General features: G+C 41.9%; 1 long non-coding RNA gene across 1 annotated transcript in view; it reads left to right on the forward strand.

Annotated features, from left to right (window-relative positions):
- The first annotated feature begins 9,665 nt into the window (after positions 1-9,665).
- The window catches only part of LOC133872477 (uncharacterized), a 33,296-nt gene continuing 32,451 nt past the window's right edge, over positions 9,666-10,510 (forward strand). Inside the window, exon 1 of the long non-coding RNA XR_009901040.1 lies at positions 9,666-9,758. This is a non-coding gene — a long non-coding RNA (uncharacterized LOC133872477). The remainder of the gene's footprint in view (positions 9,759-10,510) is intronic.

Raw genomic sequence — 10,510 nt, forward strand, 5'->3', positions numbered from 1 at the left:
CTCAGTTAAGAGAAAAACCACTCCGGGGCAACCAAACCCAGGAATTCCACTATTCAGAAGACAAAGCTAGATACAAGACAGTAACACTCACATGTACCGATGCAGTGGTCGTACCTTGATCTTTGACGTGTAACCCAACACGAATGCTTCCCAACCAGGTTCACCTACCTGAAGGGGTCTTCAATGGAACTCCTTACCTTAGAGCCGACATCTAAGATAAGCTTCGGTTTACAGCATAGCACACTTGAAAAACGGCTTCAAAAGAAATATCACGTCTCTGAGCTCTAATGGAATTCACACCGAATTCTTGCAGCTCTAAGTGCCCAAGGACTCCTATTTATAGGCTGGGGGTCAGAATGGACGTCAGGCAAATTTTGCATGGGAGCCGTCCAGACGGTGGACCATGGCCGTCCGGACGGACAACTGTGCGACAGGATTTTTCGAAATTTTTGCGAAGAAATCTTTCCTGTATAAGAACATTGTCCGGACGGGATGGCTCGATCGTCCGGACGGACGCACATCCGCTGCAAGTAATTTCCATAACAGGCTTCGCACGTCCGGACGGTTGAACTTCAACACGCAATTTCCATATCTGATACGCGTGTGTCCGGACCATGAGAGGGATACATCCGGACGGTTGAAGTCGAATTGTCAGTTACCATATACAATGCACCAGCGTCCGGACCACAGCTGTTAGATGTCCGGACGGTTCATTTTGAACTGCGATTCTTGCCTTACGGAGATACGCGTCCGGACGGGATACCACATCGTCTGGACGGTTTATTGATCTTCCCTTTCTTGAAACTTGGAAAGAATCAGTGAACCGTTTGAGAACTGATAGGCGTCCGGACGTGCTGATGAAACGTCCGGACGGAGCAAGTTTGCACAGAAGCTTCTCGATACGAAGTAGGTGTCCCGACGGAAGAAGCACGTCGTCCGAACAGGTGATGCTTGTCTGTCTAATGTCCGGACGGAGTGACACGTCGTCAAGACGGATGGAACAGTAGACAGATGGGTGTCCGGACGGGATGACACATCGTCCGGACGGCTGACAGGGAACTTTGTAATTCTTCTTATTTCACTCTGAAAAGTGGAATCCCTGTTTGCCACATCATTTACACATAAGTGATTTTGTCCAAACACAGAATAAGGCCAAAATATTAACAAACTCCCTATTTGGCCATTCTGGGACAAAAATCACTTGACCGGTTTGGAAATACATTCCTGGTCCAAAATAAAAATTACTCCCCCTTTTTGTCACAAAGGGTAAACAGAGTAATAAAACAACCGACTGAAATAAAAATTACTCCCCCTAACGGTCTCAGAAGGACCCGGGAAACAGAGTAATATAAGTGCAATAGTTATAATAAGCAACAAATTGTGTCAGAATAACAAAACAAAATAAAAAAAATCAACAAATAAGCACGAGGGAATCAAACATCCTCTGCCATAGGTGTAGCTCCGGGAGTCCGACGGGCAGCCTTTGGTGCAGCAGCCTCATCATCACTGCTCTCTGGATGATGGACTTGGAGACACTCCTGAAGGTCCAAGTGGGTCTGCTCCACCCTCTTGCTGATGGACCGCATTTCCAGTCGCATGGAGGATACGGATTGCTGCATGGAGGACATCGATACCTGCATATTGCTCATCCCCCCTGAAGAGTAGCAAGAGCCTCCATAATCTGAGAAAAATTTACCTCTGGCTCAGATGGCGGGACAGTGTGAGAGGATGAAGCTACGTCCGAAAAAGCAACATGCATCGCAGCAAGTATATCCTCATCAGACTCCTCTCTCCGTAGCTGCGCATTTGACTTCAGCAAAGTCTGTTTGCTGAGGGGCTGTTGCATCTTCATCCTAGGCTCTCCATTTACATTGATACCGGACTGCAGGATGATCTGAGTAATGAGGCAGCCGAAAGGAAGACCGGCAATGCCCTCATCACAAGCCTCGAGCATGACTCCCAGAATATGCTTGCAGAGACAGAAATGAAGGCGAAAGTGAACATCATAGACAAACTGGGCCTTCTTCAATATCAGATTACTGTGCCTGGTAACCGGCCACAGATTGTGCAAAATAATTTTGGCCAACATACGATGAGCTGGACCTAGAGCACCAATCTTGATGGAGGTCGGATGCTCCTCACCTTGTGGAGTAGCATGGAAAAACTCTCGGAGCTCATCCATAGAGGGAGGAAGCACCACCTCGTTGAATGGACTGGCAGGTAGATCGAGAACAGGTACCCCGATAAACTGGCTGATGATCTGGGGATCAACAGTGATTATGTGTCCGTCAACAGTGGACTGCAGTACCGTCCCACGCTCATCATCCTGAGCAACCTCCAAGTTTGCATAGAAAAGTCGGACCAGCCTGGTGAGGACGATGCAGGCACAGGTATAGAGGTAGGTCCACTGATAATGCTGGATAGTCTCATGGATACTGTTCAACAGAGGCACCATGATATCTACACGGACCACGTTCTGTTCAGCAATGACATCCGGTCCATAATCTTTGCTTGTATTTCATTCTGTTCTGCTTTTGTCCTCTGACGGACCCGGCGCTGGGAACTGATGGCAGACATGATTCTGCAAAAAGAAAACCAACAAGAATATTCCAAAAAAATAATCCCAAAAAAAATCTTGTTAGGTTAGCAAAAATTTTGGCAGAATAACAGCAGTAAGAGGACTATCATAAATTCAGACACAAATTATCACAGTCCTACAAATAATCCCAACATGATATAAGCATCTCAAACTCTCAATAACACTTCTAATCAAATATAGAAATTCTAACAGTGTAAGAACTGAAAAGAATAGGACAAGAAAAATACCTGACGAGTGATTGAGAATGCAAGGAGACACAAAAGGGATGATTTACTACAAAAACACCAAAGGAAATTACTCACAAAAAGCCAAAAGGTGGATTTGGTGGGGTATGAGGGAGAGAATGGCCGATTCTGGGCAATTTATAGCCTCTGTGGGTGACCTGTCCGGACGGAGTTTTCAAGACGTCCGGACTCGTGGGCCTCGGTAACGTGCGTAACGGTCAAGATCGTCCGGACGAAATAAATTACCCGTCCGAACGATAGTGACAACGCACGTGAGTCCGGACGTACAACAAGACCTGTCCAGACGACGAGGCATTGCACATGTCCGGACTTCCAGAGAATACCGTCTGGACTACCATGCTACCCCCGTCCGGACTCCAAGGAATACCGTCCGGACGCTCCACATTGAAACACTAGAAAAATTGAGAAATATTTAAAGAGATCAATTTTTCTCAAGTCAGTGTCAGAATACGCATACATAATTAACTGATAACACAATCAGAACGCATCTCAAAAATAAACAGAGATATAAAAGGAAGTTGATATTTCAATTGGCACAAATAATTTTTCTTGATCATATAAAAATCAAATAGGCAACTCAACTCAAGCAATGCGTGTGTGTGTGGAGACTCTTTTCCCACCAAGTAAGACTTTCCAAAACATGACAAATAGCAACTAGATTTTCTAGACATGAGAGAAAATCAAAGACAAATTAGCCAAAAGTCAAACCTTATAACTTGCTAGGGCCTAGACACCCTCATCTGATACACTCCCCCTAAAATGCAGCACATATTTTGTTTTATTTGTACCATATAGGACAAGATAAAATTTTACTTGCTCATGGAGAACAAGGTGAATTTAAGCACATAAGCAGTGATTAAACAGATTTAAAGCACAAAAACTTTTTATGAAATACTGCTCGAATCTTATAGAACTGCAAACTGTAGGGAGTGCCAGAGTTTATAGATGTTAGGTTCAACTAGCCTATGGTCAATTTGGCCATCTTATCAAGGACTTCTTCTCTTATCCAAAATTTCTAAAAGCAAAGAGTCAAAGAAGGAAAGATGTACCTTTTAGGGGAGTCCGAGATAGTGCACTTTTTCATCGCATGAATAAAGAAGCTATCCTACTTTTGCATAAACAGGAAAAACACTTGGCCAACATAGTCAAAACTCTCAATTATATCTAAGCATATTTAATCAATGCAAACCGAATTGAGACGTCAGGCAAGAATGCAAGCAATATCTAATAAGCCAAGAGAGAAAAAAAATCCTGCAAATTCTCCCCAAAAATATATATATTTTTTATTATTAATAAAAAAACAAAAACAAGCAATATGGAAAAAACATCATATGCTAAGGCACAATCAAACCTGTGTACGCTCAATGATGCCATTACAGAAAAACAATCACTCGACCTGCTTTTTCTGTCTTCCCCAAAAATACCTGCAAAGTGTTCTCAAGAAAACACATGGGGGCAAACATAACTTGTTCCTAGATTGCATAAAATATAACAAATACAATGAGCAATCAAACCTGATGCCATAGGATTAGGAACAGAATCCTAGGCATGAACACCTGAACCTGCTAGGTGCGTCGGTTCCCCCTCCTGGGGTAACTATCATTCTCAGCCCAAGTCTGCCTTCCAGTAGGTGGTTCCTGACAAGACTGCATCATCCACTCCATCATGTTTTGCATCCAAACAGGAGGCTCACCGGAGTATTGCTCTGGAGGCCTTCTCAATTGCCTAGGTTTGCTCTTCTAAGTGCCACTCTGATTGGCTGGTACAAACCGCTGTTGAGGTCGCTGACGTTGAGGAGCATGAAACCAAGGGGCTTGGGACTGATGTCTTGGTGCTTGATAGGATGCCTGATGCCAAGGAGTCTGATGCTGAGCTGCAGGTACAGTGCCATACTGAGCTTGTCTAGGCACTTCTTTCTTGGCTTTGGCCTTTTGTGCTTTCAAGAGGGAGCACTGAGGCCGTATGTGCCCACTGAGACCGCAGTGATGGCAAACAGGAGGTCTTCTGATGGAATGAGGCTGCTGAGTGCCTGAAACTTCATCATTGACATTTTCCTTCTGTTTATCTTCAATAACTGGAGGGAGCTTTGGGACTGTAGGAGGCACAAACACAGTCTTTGAGGAAGAAGGAATATCAGAAAAGGAAGCTACATACACGAGACCAGTCTTGTCATGTGGGCTCTTCTGGATGGACAGCATACGAGTTAACTTCTCATCAGTGACTCTCTCTAGCTGGAGCTGTGCCTCAAGTAGCTTTTCCTCGAGCTCCTATATCTTGAGCAGCAGTGAGCTCTTCTTAGTATACAGACTGTTCAGATCATTAACTTGCTGCTTTCGGCCTTCCCTCAGCTTCTCAAACTCTTTGTAGAGAGTTTTGTATGCTTCCTTGAGCTCTACCTCATTCTCACTATGCTCCGAATAATAAGAGTCTTCTTCTTCAATATAAAGGGCCACAAAAGCCAGAAATTTGTCAAACTCTGGAGCATCTTCTTCGAACTCATCACTGAGAGTCACATTGTAAGCCTTCCCCTTGCCCTCCTTGAGATTCCCGCAATCGGCCCGGATATGCCCATAGCCTGAGCATTCAAAACATCGGGGTCCTCTGGGATCTTTCTCATCCTCTGGTTCAGCTTCTCTGAGAGGTTTCTTGGCTTTTTCAGAAAACTTCTTCTTGAACCGATCATCTTTCATTAGTCTTTTGAAATTTTTGGCAAGCATCGCCACAGCCTTTTCTTCATCCTCAGATTCTTCTTCAGAGGAGGCTTCTACCTTCTTCTTGGAAGCCTTAAGAGCAATGGTCTTTAATTTCTTGACCGGGGGCAGAGACAGCTCGTATGTTTGAAGAGATCCAACCAGCTCTTCAATCTTCATTTCTTCAAGATCCTTGCTTTCCTCAATAGTCATTACCTTAATCCTGAAACGCTCGGGCAAAGATCTGAGAATTTTTCGGATGAGTTTTACATCCGAGATAGGTTTCCCAAGACTCACCATGGAGTTCCTTAGGTCACTTATTTTGGAGTAAAACTCTCCAAATGTCTCTTCCTCTAACATCTTAATTTCTTCAAATTTTGAAATCAACATCTGAAGTTTGGCAGATTTTACAAGTTTTGTGCCTTCATATGTTGTTTCCAAAATTTGCCATGCTGCTTTGGCCGATTCGCAATTTGAAATTTTGGCGAATTCAGATGGAGAAAGTGCTTGGCATAGAGCATGGAGGGCTTTGTCATTTGAAAGACGAGCGTTCTTTTGAGGGACTAGTTCAGGTGTTGTATCCTCTGGTTTAGTCCAACCAATCTCAACAGTACCCCAACAGTCAATAGATTTCAAAAAGAAACACATACGTGCCTTCCAATAGCCATAGTTCGAGCCATCAAAGGCAGGAACAGAATTAAGAGTTTGAGACATAATAAAGATAGAAGTCAAATATTAAAAACACTCAAGAAATTAATCTTCTCAGAGTGTACCAAGCTCTGATACCAATTGAAAAATTGAAATGACTTCTAAAAGTAAAGTGTGTGCAACAAGTGTCAACAAAAATTAAAGCACAGCGGAAAGTAAATGACACAGAGATTTTTGTTGACGAAGTGGAAACTCAATTAAGAGAAAAAACACTCCGGGGCAGCCAAACCCAGGAATTCCACTATTCAGAAGACAAAGCTAGATACAAGACAGTAACACTCACATGTACCGATGCAGTGGTCGTACCTTGATCTTTGACGTGTAACCCAACACGAACGCTTCCCAACCAGGTTCACCTACCTGAAGGGGTCTTCAATGGAACTCCTTACCTTAGAGCCGACATCTAAGATAGACTTCGGTTTACAGCACAGCACACTTGAAAAATGGCTTAAGAGGAAATATCACGTCTCTGAGCTCTAATGGAATTCACACCGAATTCTTGAAGCTCTAAGTGCCCAAGGACCCCTATTTATAGGCTGAGGGTCAGAATGGGCGTCATGCAAATTTTGCCTGGGAGCCGTCCGGACGATGGACCATGGCCGTCCGGACGGACAACTGTGCGACAGGATTTTTTGAAATTTTTGCGGAGAAATCTTTCCTGTATAAGAACATCGTCCAGACGGGATGGCTCGATCGTCCGGACGGATGCACGTCCGCTGCAAGTAATTTCCATAACAGGCTTCGTGCGTCCGGACCATGGGGCAGGAGTGTCCGGACGGCTGAACTTCAACACCCAATTTTCATATCTGATACGCGTGTGTCCGGACCATGAGAGGGATACGTCCGAACGGTTGAAGTCGAATCGTCAGTTACCATATACGATGCACCAGCGTCCGGACCGCAGCTGTCAGATGTCCGGACGGTTCATTTTGAACTGCGATTATTGCCTTACGGAGATACGCGTCCGGACGGGATACCACTTCGTCCGGACGGTTTATTGATCTTCCCTTTCTTGAAACTTGGAAAGAATCAGTGAACCGTTCGAGAACTGATAGGCATCCGGACGTGCTGCTGAAACGTCCGGACGGAGAAAGTTTGCACAGAAGCTTCTCGATACGAAGTAGGTGTCCGGACGGAAGAAGCACGTCGTCCGGACAGGTGATGCTTGTCTGTTTGATGTCCGGACGGAGTGACACGTCGTCCGGACGGATGGAACAGTAGACAGATGGGCGTCCGGACGGGATGACACATCGTCTGGACGGCTGACAGGGAACTTTATAATTCTTCTTATTTCACTCTGAAAAGTGGAATCCCTATTTGCCGCATCATTTACATATAAGTGATTTTGTCCAAACACAGAATAAGGCCAAAATACTAACAGTTGTATATAGACTTTCTCGCTTAAATCGCAATTAAGGAATGCATTTTTTTACATCCAATTGAAAAAGTGATTAAGGCCGAGAGGCTGTAACAGCCAACAAAGAACTCACAGAAGATAGGCGAGCAATAAAAGCAAATGTTTCCTCATAATTCACATTGTACTCCAGAGTACATTTGGCCACAAATCTAGACTTGTACCTGTCAACAATATCATCAGAATAAGTTTTAATTTTGTAAACCCACTTACGCTTGATAACAGACTTTCTTGGAGGCAAGTAAACTAGATCCCATATATTATTTTTGTGTAAAGCTTCAAATTCCTCTTTCATCGTTGCCTGCCAAAAAGGGTTAGTGGAAGTCTCACGATACAAGTGGGGTTCATGTATGAAAGTAATAAAAGTCCTGGAGATGGGATGGAAGAAATCTTACTTGAGTGGATCGACGAAAGCCAAGTGGTGAAGTATGAGCGAAAGCCTCAGATTGAATAGAGTATGGGGACTCGAGCAAAGCGGCTTCGTGAGCGTCATATGAGTGTTGTTCAGACGAAGAAGGCTCAAGAAAGATCAATAGAGAGAGAGAGAGAGAGAGAGAGAGAGTGAGAGAAGAGAGAACCTTTTGTTCTACCTCGTACCCAAGAAAGCAACACAACCAAAAACGAGGGTCGAGTTTGGTACGCTCATGCAGTTGGGGTAAAATAAAACAGGCAGAACCAAAGACTGGAAGATGATGATAAGTGAGAAATGTACCAAACAACCTCTCGCGGGGGTTGCAATTGGCAAAGACAAGTGTAGGAAACTTGTTGATAGTGTAGACAGCCATGAGAGTGTCTTCACCCCAAAAAATGAGTAGGAACCGAACAGAAAAAGGAGGAGAGCACGAACAATGTCTAGAATGTGCCTAAGTTTACGTTCAGCTCTCCTATTTTGCTGCGAGGTGCCCGAACACGACTAGCGAAGAATAATGCCATAGTGTTTTAAGATGTCTAAAATGAATGTTAAGTATATATTTTCTAAGACATTATCAGAACGAAACGCTTTGATGCATTTTGAAAATTGGGTTTCAATCATTTTCTCAAAATTGAGATAAATATCTAATAGTTCAAAACATGATTTCATTAAAAACAACAAGATGTAACATGAATAATCATCAACAAAAATCACAAAATAACGTAAGTCACTTATATCAAGAACAAGCTAGGGATGGCCCTCAAACATCATAATAAATTGAATCAAATTAAGTAGATGCAACAAACTCATTATTATTAAAAGATAAAGCTATTTGTTTCTCAAATTGACAAGATAAAAAAAAATAATAATAATAAATAAATGGTGTTCAACAGCATGCGGCCATATAATATGGTAACAATCCGTTAAGAATAGTGTACGTTGTTCGTCACTGACTCTTTCTGTCAAAAGCAGTCTATCATGTTGGCCTATTGAAATGAGGTTGGGTGACCCTTTTTTAGCTTTGTACGCAAATGCTTTATACATGTTTCAATAAATTCCAAATCCCTTTTTCGTCTTTGTATTATATGTACTTCAATGCCCGGCCCCGGCACCTTAATTGGTTAATTTTATTTTATTTTTTAAAATAATAATAATAATAAAAAGATGAATTCAGATTTCAACTAGGGTTAAAATGGTAACTCAATGTACAAAAAAGTAGCTAGGATTAATAGAAACAGATCAAAAAAGAAAAGGAAAAGATCGAGGCCGGCCGGGACACATGACTATATAAATGGAGCTAGACAACTACTTGTGTTGGTAAACTATATATATGAACCAACCGGAGTTCTTTTGGTTGAGCGAAAGTCTTCAATAGATGGGCAGCTGACGCTTTTCAAAAAAAGAAAAAGAAAAGAAAAGATGGAGTAGGTATATATAAGTCGTTGAAAAAGAAAGTTAGGTTTACAAAATGATCTGCGTTTCTCTTTTGGAATGTTTGGTTACTTGGCCAATAAGCACGTGCAGGACACTAACACCCACACATATATATATATATATATATATAAACACATGCACACACATCAACCGCGCGCCTAATATTCCATCTTCCACAACCTTCAGTAATTCGATCACTTCTAGTATGGACTTACGGCTTGCTTTGAGCTTCATGCATGTCTACGCCACCGGCCAGGTTAGCTGCTCTAAATTAACCTTCTTCAATTCTTCTACTTTAATTTATATCTCCTATATACTCATGCGTATATATCACTCGATCTAGAAATTAATTAACTTCAATTCTTGATGATCATGAATCTAATATGGTCCAGAGAACATGGTTTTTTTTTTTTTTTTTAATTCCTGTAAGTTTGTTGTCTTCGTTGGTCTGGGTTTCGAAATATATATAATCATTCGATCTTTAGAATTGTTGTGGTATTCCGTGGAAGTGTTTATTCCAATAACAGCATCAGAAAGGCTTTATATATTATATTAGTTAAGACAAGCTTAATTCATGCATGGAAACAATCTAATTTTGTATTCAAGAAGTGATCGATCAGACCAATATATAAAGAAAGGTTTACCATGACTTGTTTTTTCTTATATATTCTTTTGATTTTAGTAGAACTGAATGAATTGGGCATGCAGGTATTTTTCTGTACGCTCTTTTAATAAAAAGTCCGGGAAGAAAGGTTTCTTTTCTTTTTCTTTTTTTTTTTTATTATTATTATTTAGATTTTGGTGTGTAGTACTTTATAAATGTATATGTGTGCGCTGTGTGGTAAAATAAAAAAAAATAATAATAAAAAAAAAAGCTAGGATACTTTGAGTTTCACTTCTGCTCCGGTAAAGACACAGTCAAAGAATCTTTTTTAAAACCCAAGTACAGCCTTTTGATAAGCGGGCCGATTATTTATTTTGTTTTCTTCTGTCTTCTTTCCCGGTGAA

The sequence above is a fragment of the Alnus glutinosa genome, chromosome 7, assembly GCF_958979055.1.
Source record: "Alnus glutinosa chromosome 7, dhAlnGlut1.1, whole genome shotgun sequence".
Classification (NCBI taxonomy): domain Eukaryota; kingdom Viridiplantae; phylum Streptophyta; class Magnoliopsida; order Fagales; family Betulaceae; genus Alnus; species Alnus glutinosa.